The 20,598-nt window shown below is 46.2% G+C and overlaps 1 protein-coding gene across 4 annotated transcripts in view; it reads left to right on the top strand.

Annotated features, from left to right (window-relative positions):
• The window catches only part of TMEM117 (transmembrane protein 117), a 393,659-nt gene that overhangs the window by 4,655 nt on the left and 368,406 nt on the right, over window positions 1-20,598 (top strand). Inside the window, exon 2 of one of the 4 annotated variants that reach the window (XM_036889401.2) lies at window positions 5,963-6,081. The exons of 1 other annotated variant lie outside the window; for it this stretch is intronic. The gene's annotated coding sequence lies outside the window, so the exon portion shown is untranslated. Of the gene's footprint in view, window positions 1-5,962; window positions 6,082-19,517; window positions 19,666-20,598 lie in introns of those variants that run through there. 2 more of the 4 variants (XM_057491441.1, XM_036889400.2) reach the window with 2 other exon arrangements.

Here is a 20,598-nt window from a genome sequence, read left to right on the forward strand (position 1 = left end):
TGATATACCTCCATACTGCTTTCCACAATGGTTGAACTAACTTACATTCCCACCAGCAGTGTAGGAGGGTTCCCCTTTCTCCACAGCCTCGCCAACATTTGTTGTTGTTTGTCTTTTGGATGGCAGCCATCCTTACTGGTGTGAGGTGATACCTCATTGTAGTTTTAATTTGCATTTCTCTGATAATTAGCGATGTGGAGCATCTTTTCATGTGTCTGTTGGCCATCTGTATTTCTTTTTTGGAGAACTGTCTGTTCAGTTCCTCTGCCCATTTTTTAATTGGGTTATTTGTTTTTTGTTTGTTGAGGCGTGTGAGCTCCTTATATATTCTGGACGTCAAGCCTTTATCGGATGTGTCATTTTCAAATATATTCTCCCATACTGTAGGGATCCTTCTTGTTCTATTGATGGTGTCTTTTGCTGTACAGAAGCTTTTCAGCTTAATATAGTCCCACTTACTCATTTTTGCTGTTGTTTTCCTTGCCCGGGGAGATATGTTCAAGAAGAGGTCACTCATGTTTATGTCTAAGAGGTTTTCGCCTATGTTTTCTTCCAAGAGTTTAATGGTTTCATGGCTTACATTCAGGTCTTTGATCCATTTTGAGTTTACTTTTGTATATGGGGTTAGACAATGGTCCAGTTTCATTCTCCTACATGTAGCTGTCCAGTTTTGCCAGCACCACCTGTTGAAGAGACTGTCATTTCGCCATTGTATGTCCATGGCTCCTTTATCAAATATTAATTGACCATATATGTCTGGGTTAATGTCTGGATTCTCTAGTCTGTTCCATTGGTCTGTGGCTCTGCTCTTGTGGCCTGGCTCATTTTTGAATGGGGTTGTTTGCTTGTCTGCTTTTTGATGTTGAGTTGTATGAGTACTTTGTATACTCCATATATTGACCTTTTATCAGATATATAATTTTCAGACATTTTCTCTCATTCTGTAAGTTACTTTTCATTCTGTTGTGTCCTTTGAGGAACAAAAGTGTTTCATTTTGATGTAGTTCAATATATCTTTTTTATTTTTGTTTTTTTCTCCCCTTAACTCTAGAATATCTTTACTAATCTCCTGAATGTCTTCTGGTTTTACTTGCGAAAGTTTCTACTAAATGTCTTATAAATGTCATCTAAACTTTCTACATACACTTTGTTACCTTTCACTCCCAAATCCATAGCCTCCAAACTGTGCGCTGAGGTGCCCCAGCCATAGTGAACTTAGGGGAATGCCTGAGAAATACTGCAAATATTTGAGGGAAGCACGGTGGTGCTTGACATCTTTCTGGCACCATACAAAATATTAGCTTGAGGTAGTTTACAATTTCAGCATTAGATACTCTACGTCTGTTTTCATGTCATATCTTGAAAAGCTAGATTTTCAGTGGCTGCTGTGATAAAATGTAACTACGGATCAGAAATCAATATGGAACAGGAAATGGAAGTGTCCCATCTCATTCCAAAGCTTAAGAAGTTTCACGTAACACACGCATGCATCCCATTAGTAAGTAATTGTGACTATTTAAAAAGAAAATCAAATATTTTTTTCAATTTTTATATATTACTTTTTCAAACAGCTAAGTTGCTAGTACATAAATACTGATTAAGTTGTTTGGAACTACTTAATAAATTGAACTATTTAGTATATCTTTTGTCCTAGGAACACTATGAAAAAATACTGAGATACGAAAGACCCCACACACTGGGAACGTTGGGGACCCTCTGCCTTACAGTCTGCATAGGGCTTTCTCCACACCGCCCTATTGAAACTATGTTCTCAAATGTGACCTGTGTTTCCCTTCTTAACAGCAAAATCAATTACATTTATTCTGTGTATGTTTTGTTAGTTTCCTGAAACTGCTGTTACAAATTAGCACAGACTGATGGCTTAAAACCAGAGAAATTTATTCACTCGCATTTCCGGAGGCCAGAAGTCCCAAGGCAAGGTACCACGCAGCTGCCGGTCCTCCAGGGGCACCCAGGAAGATCTTTCCTCAGCTCCCCCGGGTTCTCGTGGCTGCTGGCATTCCTTGACTTGTGGCCACATCACTCCAGTCTCTGCCCCTGTGGTTACATGGCTTCTTCATCTTCTGTCCATATCAAATCTTACCCTTTCTCTCATCAGGGCTCTTGTCCCTGGATTTAGGACCCACTCAGAAAATCCAGGATGATCCCTTCAATATCCTTAACTGAACTGCATTCACAGAGGCCCTGTTCCCACAGGCATCCTGCACAGGTTCCAGGGTTAGGGTGTGGGCTTAGTTTTGGGGAGCTCACCATTTAACCCACTGCAGACATCTGAGGCTTTTGCAGCCCGTGATCATTGCTTCTTCTGGACAAGCTCCTTTGTATCTTTCTTTGACACTGACTTCCCCTTCACCTGGCTGGGCCATGGTGCCTGGAGTATTACTGTCACACATTATCCCCGATGTCACTGTCAGGGTGTTTCTGGGATTGGCTTAACAAATTGGTAGATTTTGAGTAAAGCAGATTGTCCTCGGTATTGTGGATGAGCCTCATCCAATTAGCTGAACACCTCATTAGAACGAAGACTGAACTCACCAGAGCAAAGGAAAATCCTGCCAGCAGACTGCCTGTGGGCTTGCGCTGCAACTCCTCCCTGCGTCTTCCGTCCGGGGCTTACCCCATCGGGGTTGGGTGGGCCAGGTTTCCACAACGGAGCCAGTTCTTTAAAATGAATCTCCCTCCCTCTCTATATGTGTGTATATGGACAGATGTCTGTATCTCTATATATGTACATCTCTGTATACATATATACAGGGAGAGATAGATAGATATGCATATCTATAGTTCCCCTGTTGGTTCTGTTTCTCTGGAGAATCCTAACGTTCTTTAACTCCTCTTCTTTATCTCCCTTTGTTAGTATGTGTCAAAGATGAATTCATTATGTCTTGAGCAAATTAGTCCTCCTCTGGACGTCAGCATTTTCTATATGATTCACCCCTTGAGGCAGGCCCTTCTGACCAGCCAAACAGCTGCCTCTCGACCTGGAAGGACTTGCTCATGTTAATCACATGGCTGGTATTAGATGTAAGAGTGACATAGATCATAATTAAAATGCTCAGCTTTGGGACTGTGAGGCTCAGCTCTGCCATAATCCATGCCCAGTAAACCACTCCTGCCATTTAGCGAAGTTCAGTGAAGCACAGAGGAGACAATTAATGTTCAGCAAAACGACTTACTCCATATACCAGTCCCACACTTAGGCCTCTTTCAAATCCTCATATCCAGTTAGTCTCTAAATCTTATAGATTCAAATGGTTTTGCTTCTGAAAGCAAAAGCCCTCCTTTGGGTCTCTTCCTTGTGTCTCGTCACTCTATCCTTTTTATCTTACCTTACAGTATTTTCTCTTTTGGCCTCACATTAACAAATCCACCCTTGACCATCAGATTCACTTCCTGAGGGCCCTCCTGGTCGGTCAGCTCACCACCCTGCCTCCCCACCACCTACGGAACACGGTCCAGGCTCCGCAGTTTGGCATCCAAGGGCCTCAGCAACCTCTGACACAGTCATCCCTAAAAACTAGGCTGCATGTCCTGTCCTGCCGTTTTCCTGCTCTGGAAGACAACTCCTCGCTCCCCTAGCTACACCAGTTAGTTTATGCAATGAAACTGAATTTCTTTTGAAAAATCTGTGTTGTAGAATTTTTCTTTAAAAAAAAACAACTTTATTTTTATGGTAATTTTGTTTTTAGCAGTGACTGCCCAGTTATAAAAATTGCATCCTCTAATCCTTACCTTTCTTTAAAAATTAACTTACCTTAAAAAATCAAGTTACTTCAACTTTCTTTAAAAATTTAGCAGTGGCATTCTATTATTGGTCCCATCAGCTTATATGTTCTTATATGTATGAATCCTCTGCTCTAGCCATGAATATTTTCTTCATCTATTGTGTCTCCAGTTATTCAACATTTGTCAGAGCTGACCTAATAATATACCTTAGATTTGCATAATGGTTTATATTTTTCAAAGAATATATATAGGCTTATTTGAGCCTCATCATATACATCTGTGATTACAGAAAAGTAAGAGAGGTGCTTGAATAGACACACAAAATGCTAAAAGCATTGAAGAGATAACTTTTTATATGATTGAGGTGGAGGAAAGGCTTCGTGGAAGTTGATGTGGCTCCAAAGGATGGCTTAAATATTGAGGAGCAGAGACAGCAGGAAAAGAGCTGGGGTATGGCTAGGGGAGGGAAGAGTTGGTTGAATAAGTGAAATATTACCAGGTTTTCTTTTTTAAAAGGAAGTTATAAGAAATCCAAAGATTTGGAAATTGAGGCATTGAGAGGGGAAGACAGCAAGTTTTAAGGCCAAGACAAGTGTTTGTAAGAGACAGAAACCATTTCAAGACAGTGTACACAAATAACAGGATTTATCACAAGGATACAAGAGAATCTCGTGGATGCCAAGGGCCTGGCTTCACCTCTGCTGCTCTTTCTTTCAGTCTCTCTCCAAGGGGATCTCTCTGCTTGTGCAAGTCTAAATGGCAGAGTGTGATCTCCCTGAATCTCCCAGATTGACAGTCACAGTTCGAGCCACATGCAGAGATTTCTAAGTCCAGTTCCTAAGACAGCATCTCACTGACCTTGCTTGGTTTAGGTATCAAATCACCCTTGGCCGCACTGGCTGGTTTCCCAAGTGCCCACTTGAAAGCCCCGTGAATGAGCCAGTTACCACAGGAGGGGGATGGGTCTTGGGTCTAGAAAACAGGCTGACAATTCCTGCTGTTTACAATTTGGTGGAGCTAATTAGAAACCTAATTTAGAAGTCACCAACTCCAGTGCATACAGAAGGCAGTTAAATAACACAAATGAACAAAGCTGACAGAGCCCGAGGCTCCCAGATGGCACCCAGGCTCCATCTAAAGGGACCTCCTACTCTTCAGTCCAGCTGACCCATGCTTCATGGGGCCTCAGGCCCAGGGTAACCAATTTTCTGATTTTCAAATGAACATGGAAATCGGGATTGTAAAATGTTTATTTAAATTTTTTTTAAAAATTGATGAGAAAACAAAACAAAAACAGTAAAGAACTGTGAGGAGGTTTAGGTTTGACCTGTGAACTGGTGGTTCAAGAATTCTGGCCTAGATCTTCTGTCTGGTCACTTGTCAAATAATATTTAAAAACTCACATCCTCCAGAAAGCTTTATACAATGGAAGAGAACTTAACGTGCGCAGTAGAAGAGAGGCACACGTGGCCGGTGTCGTACAGGACAGTGACACTGTAAGGGGTCTCCTCCCTCTTGTCCTGAGTTAGAAACTCTGTGGAAGTGATTGATTTCTCCTTTATGTTGTGAGATAATCATGTCATAAGTAGCAGCCCTCATTGTTTTAGGCTGTTCCACAGAACAAGCCCCGTTACACGAGAAAAAAACAAGTAGAAGCTACATGACCGTGAAGAAAATGTTTCAACCTCTCTGAGCCTCCATTTTCTCTTATGACAATATTAATGTCTCATGGTTGCCATGGAAATCAGGTCAGATATGACTTTATAAAGCTTTTGACATGTATTAGGGGCTCATTATATGTTAGGCTTCGTATTTGCTCATTAGAATAAAGTCCAACACAATGCAGCATGTCTGAGACATACTGTACAAACACATGGTATGTTTCAAAATAATATGCCTTAAAAATAGAGTAAATAAAGTCAGACCAAATTTCCAAACATCAGAAGCGGTGATCCAAAGTTGGTTTCTTATATAGGCTCATAAAACAATATAACTGTTAACTGCTATGTCTTATGTAACATTTCTTTAGAGTTACAAAGCATCAGATAAGAAAAACAACTTTTGGTCATAAAAAAAAAATGAGTAACCAGCATAAAGCAGCTGTTTCTATGCATGTAATTATAACCCCCAACAATCTGTAATAAGTACCTGGCAACATTGCTGAACCTTCCCACACAATAGAATGTATCACAGGAGATTCTTTCATTCCCGTCAGGCTCAGCAGTGCTTCGATGAGTCACCGAGGAAGCAGAAGAGAAAATCTGGGTTAAAGATCAGTTCGAGCAAACAACCTCTCTCTGATAACTCTCCCTGCATGAAACCCGGGCTGCAGTAGTAAGTGATACCCACTTTCTAATGAGGGCAACAGGGAACACTGCGGTCCAAGAGAGCTGTGGTAACGGCAGGGCTGTGTGCTGGAGTAAAAGTGCAGGGAAGCGGGAAGCATGCAGCTGTTGAATGTATTATTTACAGTGGGATGCTCACCCTGGTTGGGAGAACGGCCTTGGCAACAGCGTCTTGATGTTCATTCTCATTATTCCTCATGTCCTCGGAGGGTAGGACGGTTTGTTGGTGAATGGGAAGACCTGCAAACCCCTTTGAAAATATAGTGCCCTCTCATTTCTTGTTTCTCAGTCTTCTTTAGTGAAGCTAGTTAAGACCTAAAATGCTCCACAGTGTGAATAGCAGAACAACTTCTCTAATACCAAGTCCTTGACGTGGGACAATAGTCTGTGTCCTATACGCAGTCATCAGCAGAGGCAGGCCCAGCGTTTCCCTATTACAGGCGTTTAGGGCTGGAATCTGCAGCCTGAGTGGAAAGCAGTACAGGGGGACCGTGAAGCTAGGGCACAGCAGGAGATTGATTGCATGTGTATGTGAAATACATTGGAGAAAACCATTCATATCAGATAACTGGGTGGGAAGCTGGAGCAGAATGAGATCATGGGAATTAAAGCCCCTTCAGGAACCTCACCCTTAACTGCCCTTTGGAGATTCCTGAAAACTGGTCTCATGGTCGCCATCCTAAGTGGATTGACCTTCTACTGAGTACTGTTCCATGACACGACTTTACACTGAAGCTTCAGTGTACCTCTTCTGGTTTTAGGGGTAGGCTAGATGAGTGTGGTGGCCTTTATTTAGGGATGTACCCATAAAACAGTTAACCTCTTACATTTATGTTAATGAGGAAAACAGAAATACAACGAATCCCAGAAAATGGATTGTTCACATCATGAAAGTAATTGTACTGGATCATATGTATTTTTAGTGCTTTAATAATAGCTTTTGGTGGGACTGACAGTTACTACACAGTATTTTTATTTCATAACAAGAAAACTCAGATTGGTGCCCAGATAAAAGTTTGCATTTCTACCTCCCTTGATGTGGCCATGTGATGAAGTTGTGGTCAATGAGATGGAAAAGTTGTTGGATAAATCTTGAAGGCTCCTTAAAACATGGCTGGATAGCTGGGCAGAACTCTTTATTATTTTCTACTTCCTCCCATTTTGTACTAGAATGAAGGCGTAATGGCTGGAGTTCCAGTTGCTGTCTTGGACCACAGGCAGCCTTGATGATAAAAGCCAGTAGTTAGGAAAGCAGAAAAGAAAAACAGAAAGGAATCTGGGTCCACGTTGCCTGTGCTTCTGCATCCCAGACTTGGTGTGCCCACCTCCTGACTTCCTTTACATTCTAGAAAAATAACAACGATCCTATTTAAGCCACTATTAATTCTAGTCTCTGTGACTAGCAGCCAAATATATTTAAGAGGTGAGATATTTTGCTTCACCAAAACTGTTATGTGTAAATATTCCTCACTATATGGTTCCTTAGTTTATAGAGATAGAACTTGTATAGCTGGTTTATAAAATGAGAAATGCTGTGTCCCCAAATCCATATGGTTTCTTAATTTGGAGTAACAATTAGTGAGAATTTGGACAGCAAGGGACACATGTAATTTTAAAGTGAAATTAAAGCTAGCTGATATTCTACATGCCCTGCATGTAATGAGATAGTGGTTCAGTTTTCCTATAACTTTGCTAAATAAGGGAAGCAAATCAGCCTGGACATAAAAATATTCCTTTGAACAAAAGCTGATATAGAAGCTTTCTTTATCAGATTTAGAAATACTGTACATCTTTCCCCATATATATATATATTTTTGCATGCTTCTAGAACATGTCTTAAACTTTAATGAGATTCACTTCTACAGTAGTAATGAAACATTTCAAGAAACATATATTTTTAAAGTATGAACCTTTTCTGAAATACTGATGCAACGCAATGTTATATAAGACTTCAACAAGTCTTTGCCATTAAAAAAAAACGTTTCGGAGTCTACTTGTTGTCACTGGCTTTTCCAATAGTGAATAGACACCAATATTCTCTGTCTGAATTTATGACATAATCTTACCCTCCTGGTTTGTACCTCACTCTTTGTTACCTGCAGCCTTAGAAGGGGCATTATTTTATCTGTCCTCTCCTAAGTGAGTTCTCAGTGACAGCTCCAGGCGGAGAAGACCCTGGGCGTGATTGCTCTCTGGTGCTTCACGTCAGTTATGCTTGACCTGTGGTCAGCGGAGAATCAGGCTCGTTGGAGAGCTGAGCGGCATGGCAGCAAGGCATGCCCAGGGGCACGGGGCTCCCCTTTGCTTTCCCTCTACCCTCTGCAGTACAGCACATCTTAATCGACGTAGTACTTGCTCCTTGGAAAATGACGGCTGTACTGATGTAGCAGGGAGAGACCTGGCAAGTTCTTGCATGTGTCGGTCAGTTATTAGGCGGGCCAAGGTTTTGCCAGTTACCCAGCTGCTTCCATGGACTTCTCATTTCTACCCGCCAGTCCAGCCCCAGCCCTTCCATTTGCCAATTCTGGGCAATCCCACTAAACCGGGTGACGCTGCTCCTAGGACGAGGCTGGGCTCCCCCACGAGGAAGCCGAGTCCGGTGCCCAGGTTCCCGGGCCCGGTGCCGTCTGGCCCCGCCGCAGTCCTGCTGCTCTGGGAGCCCCGGCCCAGGTCGGCGGGTCCATTGGGCCCCCTCCGGGCGGCGCTCTCACCAGCCCTCCCGGCGGTGCTCGGGCCCTGTGCCTCGCTCGGCCCCTCTGCTCCGGCCCTCGCTCCCCCTCCCACACCCTGGGCCCTTTTTCTCTCTTTCTTTCTTTTTCTGAAATACGTCCCAGCTTCTTTCTCCACAGCTTGGCCGCTCGGGGGGCCGGTCCTGTGCGTCCCGTGACCCAGTTCTCCCGGCGCCCTGCCGGGCCCGCGCCCTGCCCCTCCGCGCAGCCCCCTGCGAGGCCCTGCCCCCGGGCCCTTGTTTCCGCGGAGCGTTTCCTTCGCGGAGCGAGAGGGGGGTCCCCAGGTGCGCGGGGCCCCAGGTGCGCGGGGCCCCAGGTGCGCGGGGCCCCAGACGAGACGACTCCGGGAGCCGTGGCTTTGATTCTCTGCTTCTGAAGTCTGCTTCCCCCTCGCCCTCCCGTCCTTCCTCCCGCGGCCTGGGTCCCGTCATTCTCCACGTGGCTCGTCCAGCCCATTAGCAGGGGGGTGCCCAGGGGGGTTCTGGTTGTCAGGACCTCTGGGTGTGTGCTGCGCGCCCGTCGTGGGGCTGGGGCGCCTGTCCGCGGGACACGCAGCTTTCTGCGCTGCAGTTCGGGTCAGAAGTAGAAACATCTTTGAGCTAATGGATGATGATCTTGAGAAAAATAGGGTGGTGCAAAGTGAGGAAAATTGCACTTTTGAGACTTTGAAGTCTGAATCTGCCTGTGAGAGGCTGTGTGTGCTGCAGGGAAAAGCCCTGGGTTCTAATCTCACCTCCATGCCTGCCTAGCTGTGTGGTGTTGAAGGTGAGCCGGCAAACGGGGCAAAGAAAGGATGAGGGTGGAGGGTCCCCTGTGGGCAGTGGCCGCCCCGGACGGCTCGGCTGCCCCCAGATCTTGCCGCGGAGTTTCTCTCCGTCCTGCTAATACCGCAGTGATGCGACGACCTCCCCCTGGAGTCGCACCCGGCCTGCGGGCGCTGGTCCCCTGCGCTGGGCACCTGCCCCCTCCCGCCACAGCTGACCCGGCCCGGGTCTCGCGTGCTCAGAGTCCTTTGTGGGTTCCCGTGGGTGAGGCGCTCATCCACAGGGCCATCAAACACCCACCCATCCAGCCCCCAGCTTCTGTGCCTGGTGGGGAACGGCGGCCAGGGATCCCCGGCTGCACTGGGCGCGCATCGTGTGGCAACGGTGGACTTTGGGGTCCGACAGGCCTGGGCTTTAATCTTGCTCTGTCATTGGCTAGATATTATCCTGGAAAGATGTACCTAACTCTTCTGGAAGTTTCAGTTTACTCATCTGTCAGGAATACTCCCTGCAGGGTTTTTGGGTTTTAAGGGTGCTTCTATACATTGGCTAGCTCAGAGTAGATGTTAACTAAATAGTGAGTGTTATGATACAATTGCTTACCCTTTTCATATATCACTTATGGGGCCCTTTACCGCTTTAAATCGCCAGGGCCTTAGTTAATAAGCATCTGAAGTCTTACGGCGGTTGTGGGAGACATTCAGGGAGCCAGTCTTGCCTGCCTGCCACCCACACCGGGTGTCTCAGCCCTGAGAACGGAGTACCCAGGTATCAGCCGTCTGAGGAACCGAAGCCTGCTAACCGCTGAGCACACGGGGAAGCTGTTAGCAGGGTGCACGAGGGATGCTTTCAGATGAGGCAGCCTGGCTGTAAATGCCAGGAAACAGCAACAGCCGGTCAGGACGTGAGAAGCAGGTCGCTTGTCGGGAGTTGGCATCAGGCGGCACCAGAGGAGAAGGGTCACAGCCACAGGCAGTATCAGGCCAGGAAAACCAGCCCAGCGGCCGCAAACCAGAGGGCCGCCGGCGCAGGGGCCGGATGGGTGGCGTCCGTCGCTGCGCTGTCTTGGCCGCCCTTGCCCGGTGACCGTCGGCCGCGAGCAGCATCCTCTGAACACGGAGGACAGTGATAAATGAAGACCTCGCGGCTGTTTTCGCAGGAGGGCCGTGCAACAGAGAAGGGGAGCGAAGCCCTCCGGTCCTTTTGCTTGCCGCGTCACGCTGGGCTGCACCTGCCGGGGGTTCTGACTCCAGCTGTCAGGGAGGCAGATTTGGAGGGCCTAAATGAGACAGCCGCTCGTCTTCATATTCTTGCCCTTTCAGAAGGCCTTCTACTCTTGTAGGAAGTTTTCTGTTGTGAGGATTCTTTAAAAATACTTATTCTGGGTGCAAGTTATGAAGGATTCTAAGCTCAGAGCCTGGGGCCACCACTTCAAATGGCATTTGAAGAGTTATCTGGGGTTGTCAGCCTTGTGGGAAGGGAGGAGGGAGATAAAATGCTGCTTGGAGTGAGGCTGTGACATTCTGTTCGGCTCCGTCACACTCCATGTCGCACAGTGTCACTGGATGTCCCACGGCCCCTCTCCAGCCCACAGCTCCCTCTCCTTACTTCACGCTCACCTCCTGCCCAGTCGCCCACTAAATCCCTGGAGAGGGTGCAGATTAAAGAGTGGCTGAGCAGGCATTTCAGTAAACCCCGCATTTGGAAACCAGCTGCAAAGAAAGGAAGTCTTGGCCACCATGGACCAGTGTTTCAATTCGGGCATTAGATTTAAGCAGAATCCTCAAAATTTCTTAGAATTCTGAAATTAACTGCACTGTGATTATTACCTTTTAAAAAATGACTTATCTCCCATGAACTAAGGGTTCTTTAAAGTGACATACTAGTATTGTTCAAATTATTGAAAATAAACTACCTGAGACCCAAACTATAATGTGATGCTAGCATTAATTTCTCTGACATCTGATGTATATTAATTTTATGCAATATGGTATAATTAAAATTTCACACAACCTGAGGTCCATGAAGAGTTTAGAACAATCTGAAGTTATCTGGGAACCAGGAGCTGAGAAAGAACACGGAAATATCCCCACTGCCCCAGCCCTTCCACTGTCAAGGGCACAGTGGGTTCTGCAACAGTGGAGCAGATAAAGGGCCTTGGAAAATTTTAATTTAACAATTTAAATGAATATAAGTATTGGCTCTAATATGCTCTTTTAAAAATAAGAATAAATAATGGAATTGAATAAATATCCATATGGTTTTCAATTGTTAGGAAAACCAATTTGGGTAGAAAATGTGCCTGTTAATCACTGTCAGAAAAGAAGCTATCATCGTGGACCCCCACCGAAGAGCAGCACCGGCCTCACCTGCGGGGGACCGAGCTGCTTAGGGAGATGCACTCCTGTGGAGTAAGAGTTACATTTTTGAAACAATGTCTGACTATAAAAATTCCTCTTGGGAGAAAAATGAGGAGGAGTTAGAAGGTGCTGCCTTTGTGGCATGATCGAGAATATGTCCATGTGTTTATTTTTATTTGGTGTCCTGACTTGACAGAAGTAAAATTTGAATTTATGGCCTTAAGTGACTAGAAGGAGATTAGGATTTTTTATACATTTAGACTGCAACTAAGTAATTCTTCCACCATTTCTGAAAGCAGTGGAAACTCTTTATTTTTTAGACTTTACTGACAAGGGACTACTTCATTCTTTTGAGTTTAAAAAAAAAAACACCATTTATTTTTTAAACTCTAAATTAGATTAGTGTCATACAATTGTCCTAGAGTATTTTTGAAGGGACACTGGTATTAGACTGGTGAATTTCACTTAGCATCACTGCAGAATAAATAAAAATATAATTTTTCCCCTAAGCTCACAGTTCGACTGTGAATTATTTCTTTACTCCCCACCAGCATAAAATTTACTTATATCAGTTGTATTTATGCAAACATTACGAGCTTTATTCTTCAGAGACATTAGTTTCATGAACTAAATTTAGAGCCACTTCTCGGTTTATTTCATGAGTGATGCTGCTATTTTAAAACACATACAGAAGCGAGGAGATTTTATGTCCACTTTTGATGTATCTTACTTAAAAATGTGTATGTAGTTTAAAACAGTATATGCTTGCACTTAGCTTGAAAACATGGGGATGATTTCATTTTGCAAGGACGCCTCTCTGACGACCTGTGGGACCTTAAATGCACCTTCAGTGTTACTGAAAACAAAAAAAAGACTGATTTTTTTCCTTCATGCACTTTAAACTTGCAGATGTTATACAAACAGATGCCCACTTCTAACCATTTATGTACAATTAGTTCTAAGTGAGTGAATCACATTTCCTCTGGGGAATAGGAAGTGCATAAACGTGAGGGCTGACATTTCTTTTGTTGTTCCATTTACGGGCAAATAAAATGAACTTTTAAAGCAATGTTTGTTTTCTGCTTTACAAGTGATCTGCACTTACATCCTGCTCCCCTCTCCCCACCAAGCCCACTGTAGCCTTCTTTTACTGATTAATTCTGTTCGTGTTCTCTTAATCTTACCATTTTAATATCACCCTTATGGTCTCAGTTTAGGTTATGATATATAATTAAAGGAGTGAGAAGTGGAGATTAGAGGGATATGTATGTCTGTACTATTTTAGAGCAACGTCCTTCATAGACCTCTCCACTTTTTATGTCTTTCCGTCACTTTCTTTTTTCCTTCCTTGTCATTTGTCCAGTCAGTTTGAACTGCCTCTCACCATCACATCCCTTTAGCAAAGCTGAAGGGGTTTCCGTAATTCTCCATAATGAGCTGCATAAGCTGAGAATGCAGGGTTAACACAAAGCCAAAGATGCCAACTGTACGGGGAGAGGCGACATTAGGTCACAGTCACCGAGGAAGCCCCTAACTACACGGGGGAGGAGGGCTTGATGGACCCATTGTCTGCCTGTTGACTTCATGACTCCCTTACTACAGAGTGGGTGGGCCCGGTCTGTGCCGTGCTTTTCTCTGCTTGCTCCTTAGCTGTGCTAAACGAAAAAAGAGCGAGGGCTTCTTCCTGTCTGTAATTATTGCAGGATTTTCCCATTTTTTATTCTAAAGCTTTATTGGTGGCTTGACGGGTGGCAGATTCCACTGTAAGATGAACTTCCCTATCTTGTTTCTCAGGCTGATATTGCATTTCCACTTACGATATTTCAAAAGGGATGTCTGACCCGACAGCACTGTTTACTCATTATCATAGTCACGACTGGGTGGTTAAATTAAAATATGCATCATTATAGCTTGTAACTCTATAGGCAGATGCTGAATTCTAGAAAGAGCTGTACTGTCATCCTAATTAATGTATGGTTCTTTTCTATGTGGAGAAGATCTAAGCTTATATTTCCCAGGCAAAGGCAGCAGGCTAAACATGGTAAAATAAAATTAGAAGGAAAAAAGAAAAAAAACCTGTGACTCCCCACTGCATAGTCTTCTGATTAATTACAGTTCCCTGGTTCTACCAGCATGTAATCAAAGGTGTATTTTCCAAACAGAACCAACACATTGCTGTAGAAAAACACACAGCAAGCATTCTTTACTGTGCAATAAAAAGATGTGCCAGTTCACACATCTTGCCCACCTTGTCCTTGTAATCAGAAGACAGGGAGGAAGAACACTGCTCACTCGTAAATATAAGAAATTGGTCTCAAACACACAGAGACAAATTATTGAGTTAAATCTTCACCAAACGTGTCTACCTTTCTATGAGAAGTGACTTGCGTGGGACTGTGGCTGCACCGTCATGCTCTTTAGTGCCTGCCTGGCAATATTTCTTTGCTTTGAGAAGTTCTCAGAATATGATCTCACTCTATCACTCCAGAACATAAGCTCCATGGATGCCCCCAACCCTGGGGTGGTGGGGGCTTAGTTCCCCGGCTGTGCAGATCCAAGTGGACACCAGATGACAGGTGGCCCTGGCTTCAGGAGTTGGCGACTGAAATCTGCCCTGTGTTGAGCAGTTCAAAGGACTTCCCTTTGCTGCCTCTGCTCTTCCTTGCTCTCTGCTGCCTGCAGGGCTGCTGCCATCCACTGCCACTCTCGCTTTAATGAATTCCTTCCTACACTCACTCCTCTGACCTGTTCAAGAATTCTTTCTCAAACAGAGTCAAGAACCCTCCTGTGTCCAGGCTGAGGTTCCCCCTAGTGCTCAGGGAGAGACCTCCCCAGACGCAGCTGCCCCAAAACACAGCCACTGTGGGTATGAAATTGATGCTCAGGATTTCAGCGCACTTCTCTCTGGGCATCCAGATGTCATCCACCTGCTTATGTGTATTTTTCCTAAGGCACAAATGTGAGTTGACGTCTATGAGAGACCAGCTTCAGGCAGACAGACACTTAGCTCTTAGCCCACATAACCACCCAACACACATATCAAAACAAGATTTTTCTCTTCTTGCTGCCAAATCCTGCAGAGGAACCCTCAGGAAATGATCAAAATTTCAGTTTTACATATTCACGTAAATTCACAATAAATGCTTTTTCAATAATAATACACTGTAACTTAGGTCAGTTATGTGACAAAATTAACTTCAATAACTTCATAAATGGCTCTAATAGCTTAGTATTTATAATATTTGTAAAGGTCTAAGGAGCCCTTCAACTTTTCTGATTATGTTTTATAAATGTTTTATGAAAAAATTATATGCTGTGATGATATTTTGGAATTGAAGAAATCTGTTTAAGTTCTCTGGATTTCTCTCTTAAATGCAGTAAATCTATTTTGGCACGAAGCATTCATACACAAAGTAACCTATTGATTCACAGGGCAGAACGCAAATTAATGTGAACATACCTGTAAACTGCCATTAAAACAAGCTTTGTGATGCTAAAAATTATTCTCATAGCATTCTTGTTATATATGACCTGTTGCTTTTGCGTATCCTTCCCCATCTCTAGGCAAAGCGAGTGCCCCGGGCCTCCGTGCGCTCGCAGGATTCTCATTCCTTGGTTCCTCTGCTGCGGTGCAGCGATAGGCGGCTCCGTCTTTCTCTTCCAGATGAGCAGAGATGATGTTCTGTAGCTGTTCCCACAGTAGACAGTAAATGTTTGCTAACAGGGTGGATTAAATACTGCTTGAGTATTATGTTGAAATTCAAAAATCTTTTTCTCAACAGATAATTCTACTAGTAGAATTAACTGCAGAGAATATTATAATAAATTAGATCTATTGTACAAACTGAACCCACATAATACATTTAAGAGGTGCTGAGTAAAAGTCACCGATTCAGAGGGTGTGATGATACTTCCCCATTAAAATGTTGGTGAAGAATTCATGTAGGAATTTTACTGTATAAATGTCAGACCTGTCACTAGATCTGGTGTCCACTGTAATGAAACATAAAGATCTATTGGGAAGGTAATAGAATATGTACCAGAATATAATAGATGTTTCACTTCCATTGTTTAATGCTCACAGTGGTCCATGAATTATATATTATTAGCCATATATTTTAGAAAAGGATGTCTGTCTCGAAGTATGCAGCAAAATAGGATTTGTACACAAGTCTGACTCCAAGAAGTCTACCTTCTTTCCATGACACAACACGTCTACTCAAGGTAGAAGATAAGATAGATGGTTGAGAAAAGGATGGCCTCATTCTTTGGGGTGAGACTGAAAACCAACTCAGACCAAGCGGTGTGAGTTTGTAAAAAAAAAATGCTGTACGCTGAGAGTGAATTAGCTGAAGCACTTTCCAAATCAGTTCAAATGCTAATTTTCTGTTGTTTTCCTGTTCTTACAAAAAAGAAACGTTTTGTGCCAACTGAATAGTTTTAAGTGACAAATTACATTACATGCTCTAACAGCACTAAAACACGAAAAATTATATGCAAATGTCTAGCATTGGTTTTTCAGTAACAGTGATCAATCCGTTAGCTAATGCTTGTGGATGTAAGGGCAACGAGACCTGAGCAAGTTCATTATTACCGGGGGAGCCTCCTTCTCAAATCCCTCCCGTCAGATAAGCCACCAGAGGCCCCCTGGGAGTCCAGCCGCCCACACCCAGGGCGGCTCTCTGACCAAAGGAGCTGGTGCTGCCCCCCCCTGAGGAGCCCCCTCTGACGGTGGTTTGCCCGACTGCGCCTGGGAGACCCTGGCGCCCAGCTGACCAACAGCTGCGGGCCCGCCCTGTAGGTGGGACTGGCAGACACGGTGGCCTCGTGAGGGCTGCTTCCAGGGCGGCTGCACCCGATCTCGCCATCTGACCTCAGAGTCTGGCAGCCAAGGAACCCGCAGAGAACCTGGGGCCAGTTTCCTGTGGTCCCCGGAAACGAAGTGCCATGCTCAGGGGCACTTGGGCTCACTGATGAGAGAGGCCTGCGAGCAGCCTGGGATGTGGGGTGGGGCAGGCGCGGAGGTGCAAAGCCCCCGGGAGTGTGCTCAGAGCCGCCACCAGGTAGTTAAGTGGTAGCACGGGGCCTTGTTGGGGCAGATTTTTGCTGTCCCAGAATGCCTGTCTGCAGGGTGGACTGTATGTGGAGGTGGAGTGGGCACATGAAGGGGTAGTATGATTGGAGAGTTTCTACTTAAATTATTTTATCATTGTCATGACACTATCTGAAATGGTAGCCAGATTGTTGTACTCCTATACAGGAAAGAAATGGAACTTTTAGGTTAAAATGTGGACAGAGTGGGTGGGAGATCTGAAGCTCTGCATCTTGGTTTCTTCTTGAAGCTTCTTTCTCTACTATTTTAAGAAACTCTGGCCAACATTAGAGAAATGGTTAATCTCTGTGAGTAAGCAGTCACCATCTATCTGTGTTCTGGACCAATAGACTGGACCCAAGGAGCATTTCATAGACTATTCAGCTTTGATGGGAAGACAGAATGGCCTTTATGAAGCACCCATTATGTACTGGACACTGTATATTGTTTTAGACACAATAGGGCATTTAACACTCCCAAGGGGTCTCTGTGGCAGTGACAGGGAAGGAAAGAGATGGAAAATAGTGGCCTAAATCCTGAGTAGGATCTTGAATTGGCCAAATTACCTACTTTGGACCCTAAGATCTAACATCTCTCTACATCCATGGTGAAGAAAAGAAGACTGAAGGATTCTTACTGTAATTCTATTGTAATTGTGTAGCAAGTTGCTTAGGGGTGTGGCGAAACCACAATTGGCACCAGTATTCCCTATTCCAGGTCTCCTTACTGTAAAACCCACATCCCCTTCCTGGTACATGGGGAAGAAGTCGAAGTGTGGGAGAGATTAAAATGCGGACGGGCAGGCCACGCTGTCAGGCTTCCAATCCAGGCTCCACTACGTGTGCGTGGACTGCTCTGTCTCTGTGTCTCTTTATGCAAAGGTACACGTGGAAGTGATTCTAGGAGCAGCTGTTTCACAGGGCTGTTGCGGAGATTAAACACTCCAGTACACAGAATGGGCCTGGTAGACAACAAGCCTCCAAAGAGGCGAGCTTTTACTACTACACGTTACAGTGACAAAGATCAAGTGTAGAGGCTGTTTCTCTGCCTTGTCCTTGGGTTGGGCTGGACCGAGATCCTGGGCGCTGTCAAGGGAAAGGGCATACACTTCCTGGTCAGTGGTGAAAAGGGCTCAAGATCAAAGAAAACCTTGCTCGTTTCAATATTTTTCCTTCGAAGTGGTCCTGAAGAACTACATTGTTTAAACCTTGACAGCTTCCAACTAAACAAACAGTGAGTGTTGGTCAAGCTTATTCTTAAAATTAGTATTAATGGAAGCAAGACTGTATGCTAAGATGGGGATGTAAAGGTAGAGTAATAGCACATTGTAACTGAGGCCATGCATTTCCCGTCTTTTTAACTAAACTTCATTCTAGGAGACACACCTGTAGCTCAAATGATTGTTGAGTGGAGTGAGTTCTCTCAAGTAGAAAAAAGCCGCTCAATGATTTTTACCCCTCTAATCTTTGAAATCCAATGTGTTTTACAGACTTTCAATGATAGGAAAAGTACCTTCTGTTTTTGTTTTTTTTTTACGTTTTAAAACGGGTTAATTTATGTTGTGTAATTTGTGAAGCTTTAACATTTTCCACTTTCAGCTGTTTGAAGACTCCTTGCTTTAAATGAAGAAACAAGGAAAATATAGCACGTGGAACCCATGTTAAACAGTTTGATAATTCTTTGTAAAATAATTCTGATCACAATGATAAAAATGCACAATTACAAGAATGCAGTAGACTCTTTAATGATTAATCTGTGGAATTAATGTATCATCCATTGAGCCGTTACTATCCCACCACGTTAGGATGCAATGGTAACATTTAGTCTCTGCCTTCAAGGAGTTCATAGCTTGGCAGGGGGAGAAAAAGATGTTGTAAAAAAGTTCAGAAAATGTAAGAAATGTCGTAGTAAAATGTATAAAGCGCTGACGTCGGAAACAACTTTGGGAAAAGTTGAGAGCGTCACTAGAGAGAATCTTACCAAGCTAAGAGCGCCTAAGCTGATCACAAACTGGCTGCGGAGTAGATGCACGTGAGCGTCCCGGGAGGGGAGAGACGCCGGTCCGGAGCGGCCGGGGGTGAGGTCCCCGTTACCCCCGTGGGCTGAGCCGCCCTGCAGGGCTCGGGGGTGGCTCTGTGCGCCTCACCTCAGGCTGACAGCCCCCCTCCACTCCCGAATCGCGCTGCCCATCCAGGAGAGGGGCTGGTTCTCGCCTAAGTGTGAAGCTGGAGGCGTATGCGAACCATCCCTCCTCCCATGTGCCTGCGCGAGGGGCCACCTCCGTCGGACGGAGTACCAGCATGCAGGACAGCGGCTTGCAGCGCATCACACACGCGTGCCCGCGTGTGAACAGGGTGTGCGTGTCGGCCAGACCCGCTGGGAAGTCCCTGCGAGGCCCCTCCCACCCCGGGCTCCGTCCCCCCGGGAGCCCTGGGCCCCGGGTCCCGCGAGCGGCCCGCCGCCTCCCCGGGAGGACGGGCGCGCGGCCGCGGCCCTGCGGGGAGGGCGCGGGGGCGGGAGCGGAGGGCGCGCGGGGGCCGGGCCGCTGCTGACGCTAGCGGCGGACGCGGCGCGCGGCGGAGGCGGTGCTCCAGCGTCTCCGGGGCTGCGGCGCCCGCGCGCCCCTCGGTGAGTGCGCGGCCCTGGGCGAGGGCGCCTCGCCGGGACCCGGCCGGACCCCAGCCGGCAGCCCGGCCCCCTGCGGCCGCTGTCGGGCCCCGCGAGCCGGCGCCGCGCTCCTTCCGCGGGCGGCAGGGGGGCGGGGGCGCAGGGGGCCTCGGGAGGGAGGCGGGGACTCCGGGGGAGGGGAAGGGGGCGGCGGGGACCCCCGGGGAGGGCAGGGGAGGCGGGGACCCCAGGGCGAATGGGGGCCGGGCGCAGGGGGACCCCGGGGAGGGGAAGTGGGGACCCCAGGGCGCATGGGGGCCAGGCCCAGGGGGACCCCGGGGAGGGGCTGCGGAGACCCCCGGGCGCGCCGGCCCTGCGGCCGCGATCACCCTGACAGGTGCGCGTCAGGCCGCCCCGGCGGAGGGTGCCCGCTCACTGCCGGTGACCAAGGGAGCGGTTCCCGGTGCTGGAGGTGCCCCAGGCCTGGGCGTGCCTGACCCGCGTGGGGCCGCCCGGCCGCCAGGACACCCGCCGGGCGCACTGAGGGGCGTGAGGGCCGGTGGACCCACCACACGCTGGTTTGGGCACTTGCGTGACTGTCCCGTGAACCAGAGAACATTTTCACGAGCAAAGGAACGCTGACAAATGTATTTCCCGCTACTTATAATGGTATATTGTCTGAAGTCCATGGAAGGAGTTCCAGGAAGATTTCAGGGTTTTGTTTTGTCTTCGGAAAAAAGTTCTTTCAATTTACTGAATACAAGACTGGTAGAGAGGCCTCGTGAAAGCCGGTTTTGTTGTAAAGTGTTGAATATTTGCATGCACGCACTTCCTAACCCGCCACCCCCATTTCTGCAGTTTAAAGGTAATTATGGATTTTGACATTTTGTCCCCACCCCCACCCCATCTCCATCTGAACCTCTGGTCAGAAACCAGTACTTCTCTGTTTTATTT

Source organism: Manis pentadactyla, chromosome 14, assembly GCF_030020395.1.
Source record: "Manis pentadactyla isolate mManPen7 chromosome 14, mManPen7.hap1, whole genome shotgun sequence".
NCBI lineage: Eukaryota > Metazoa > Chordata > Mammalia > Pholidota > Manidae > Manis > Manis pentadactyla.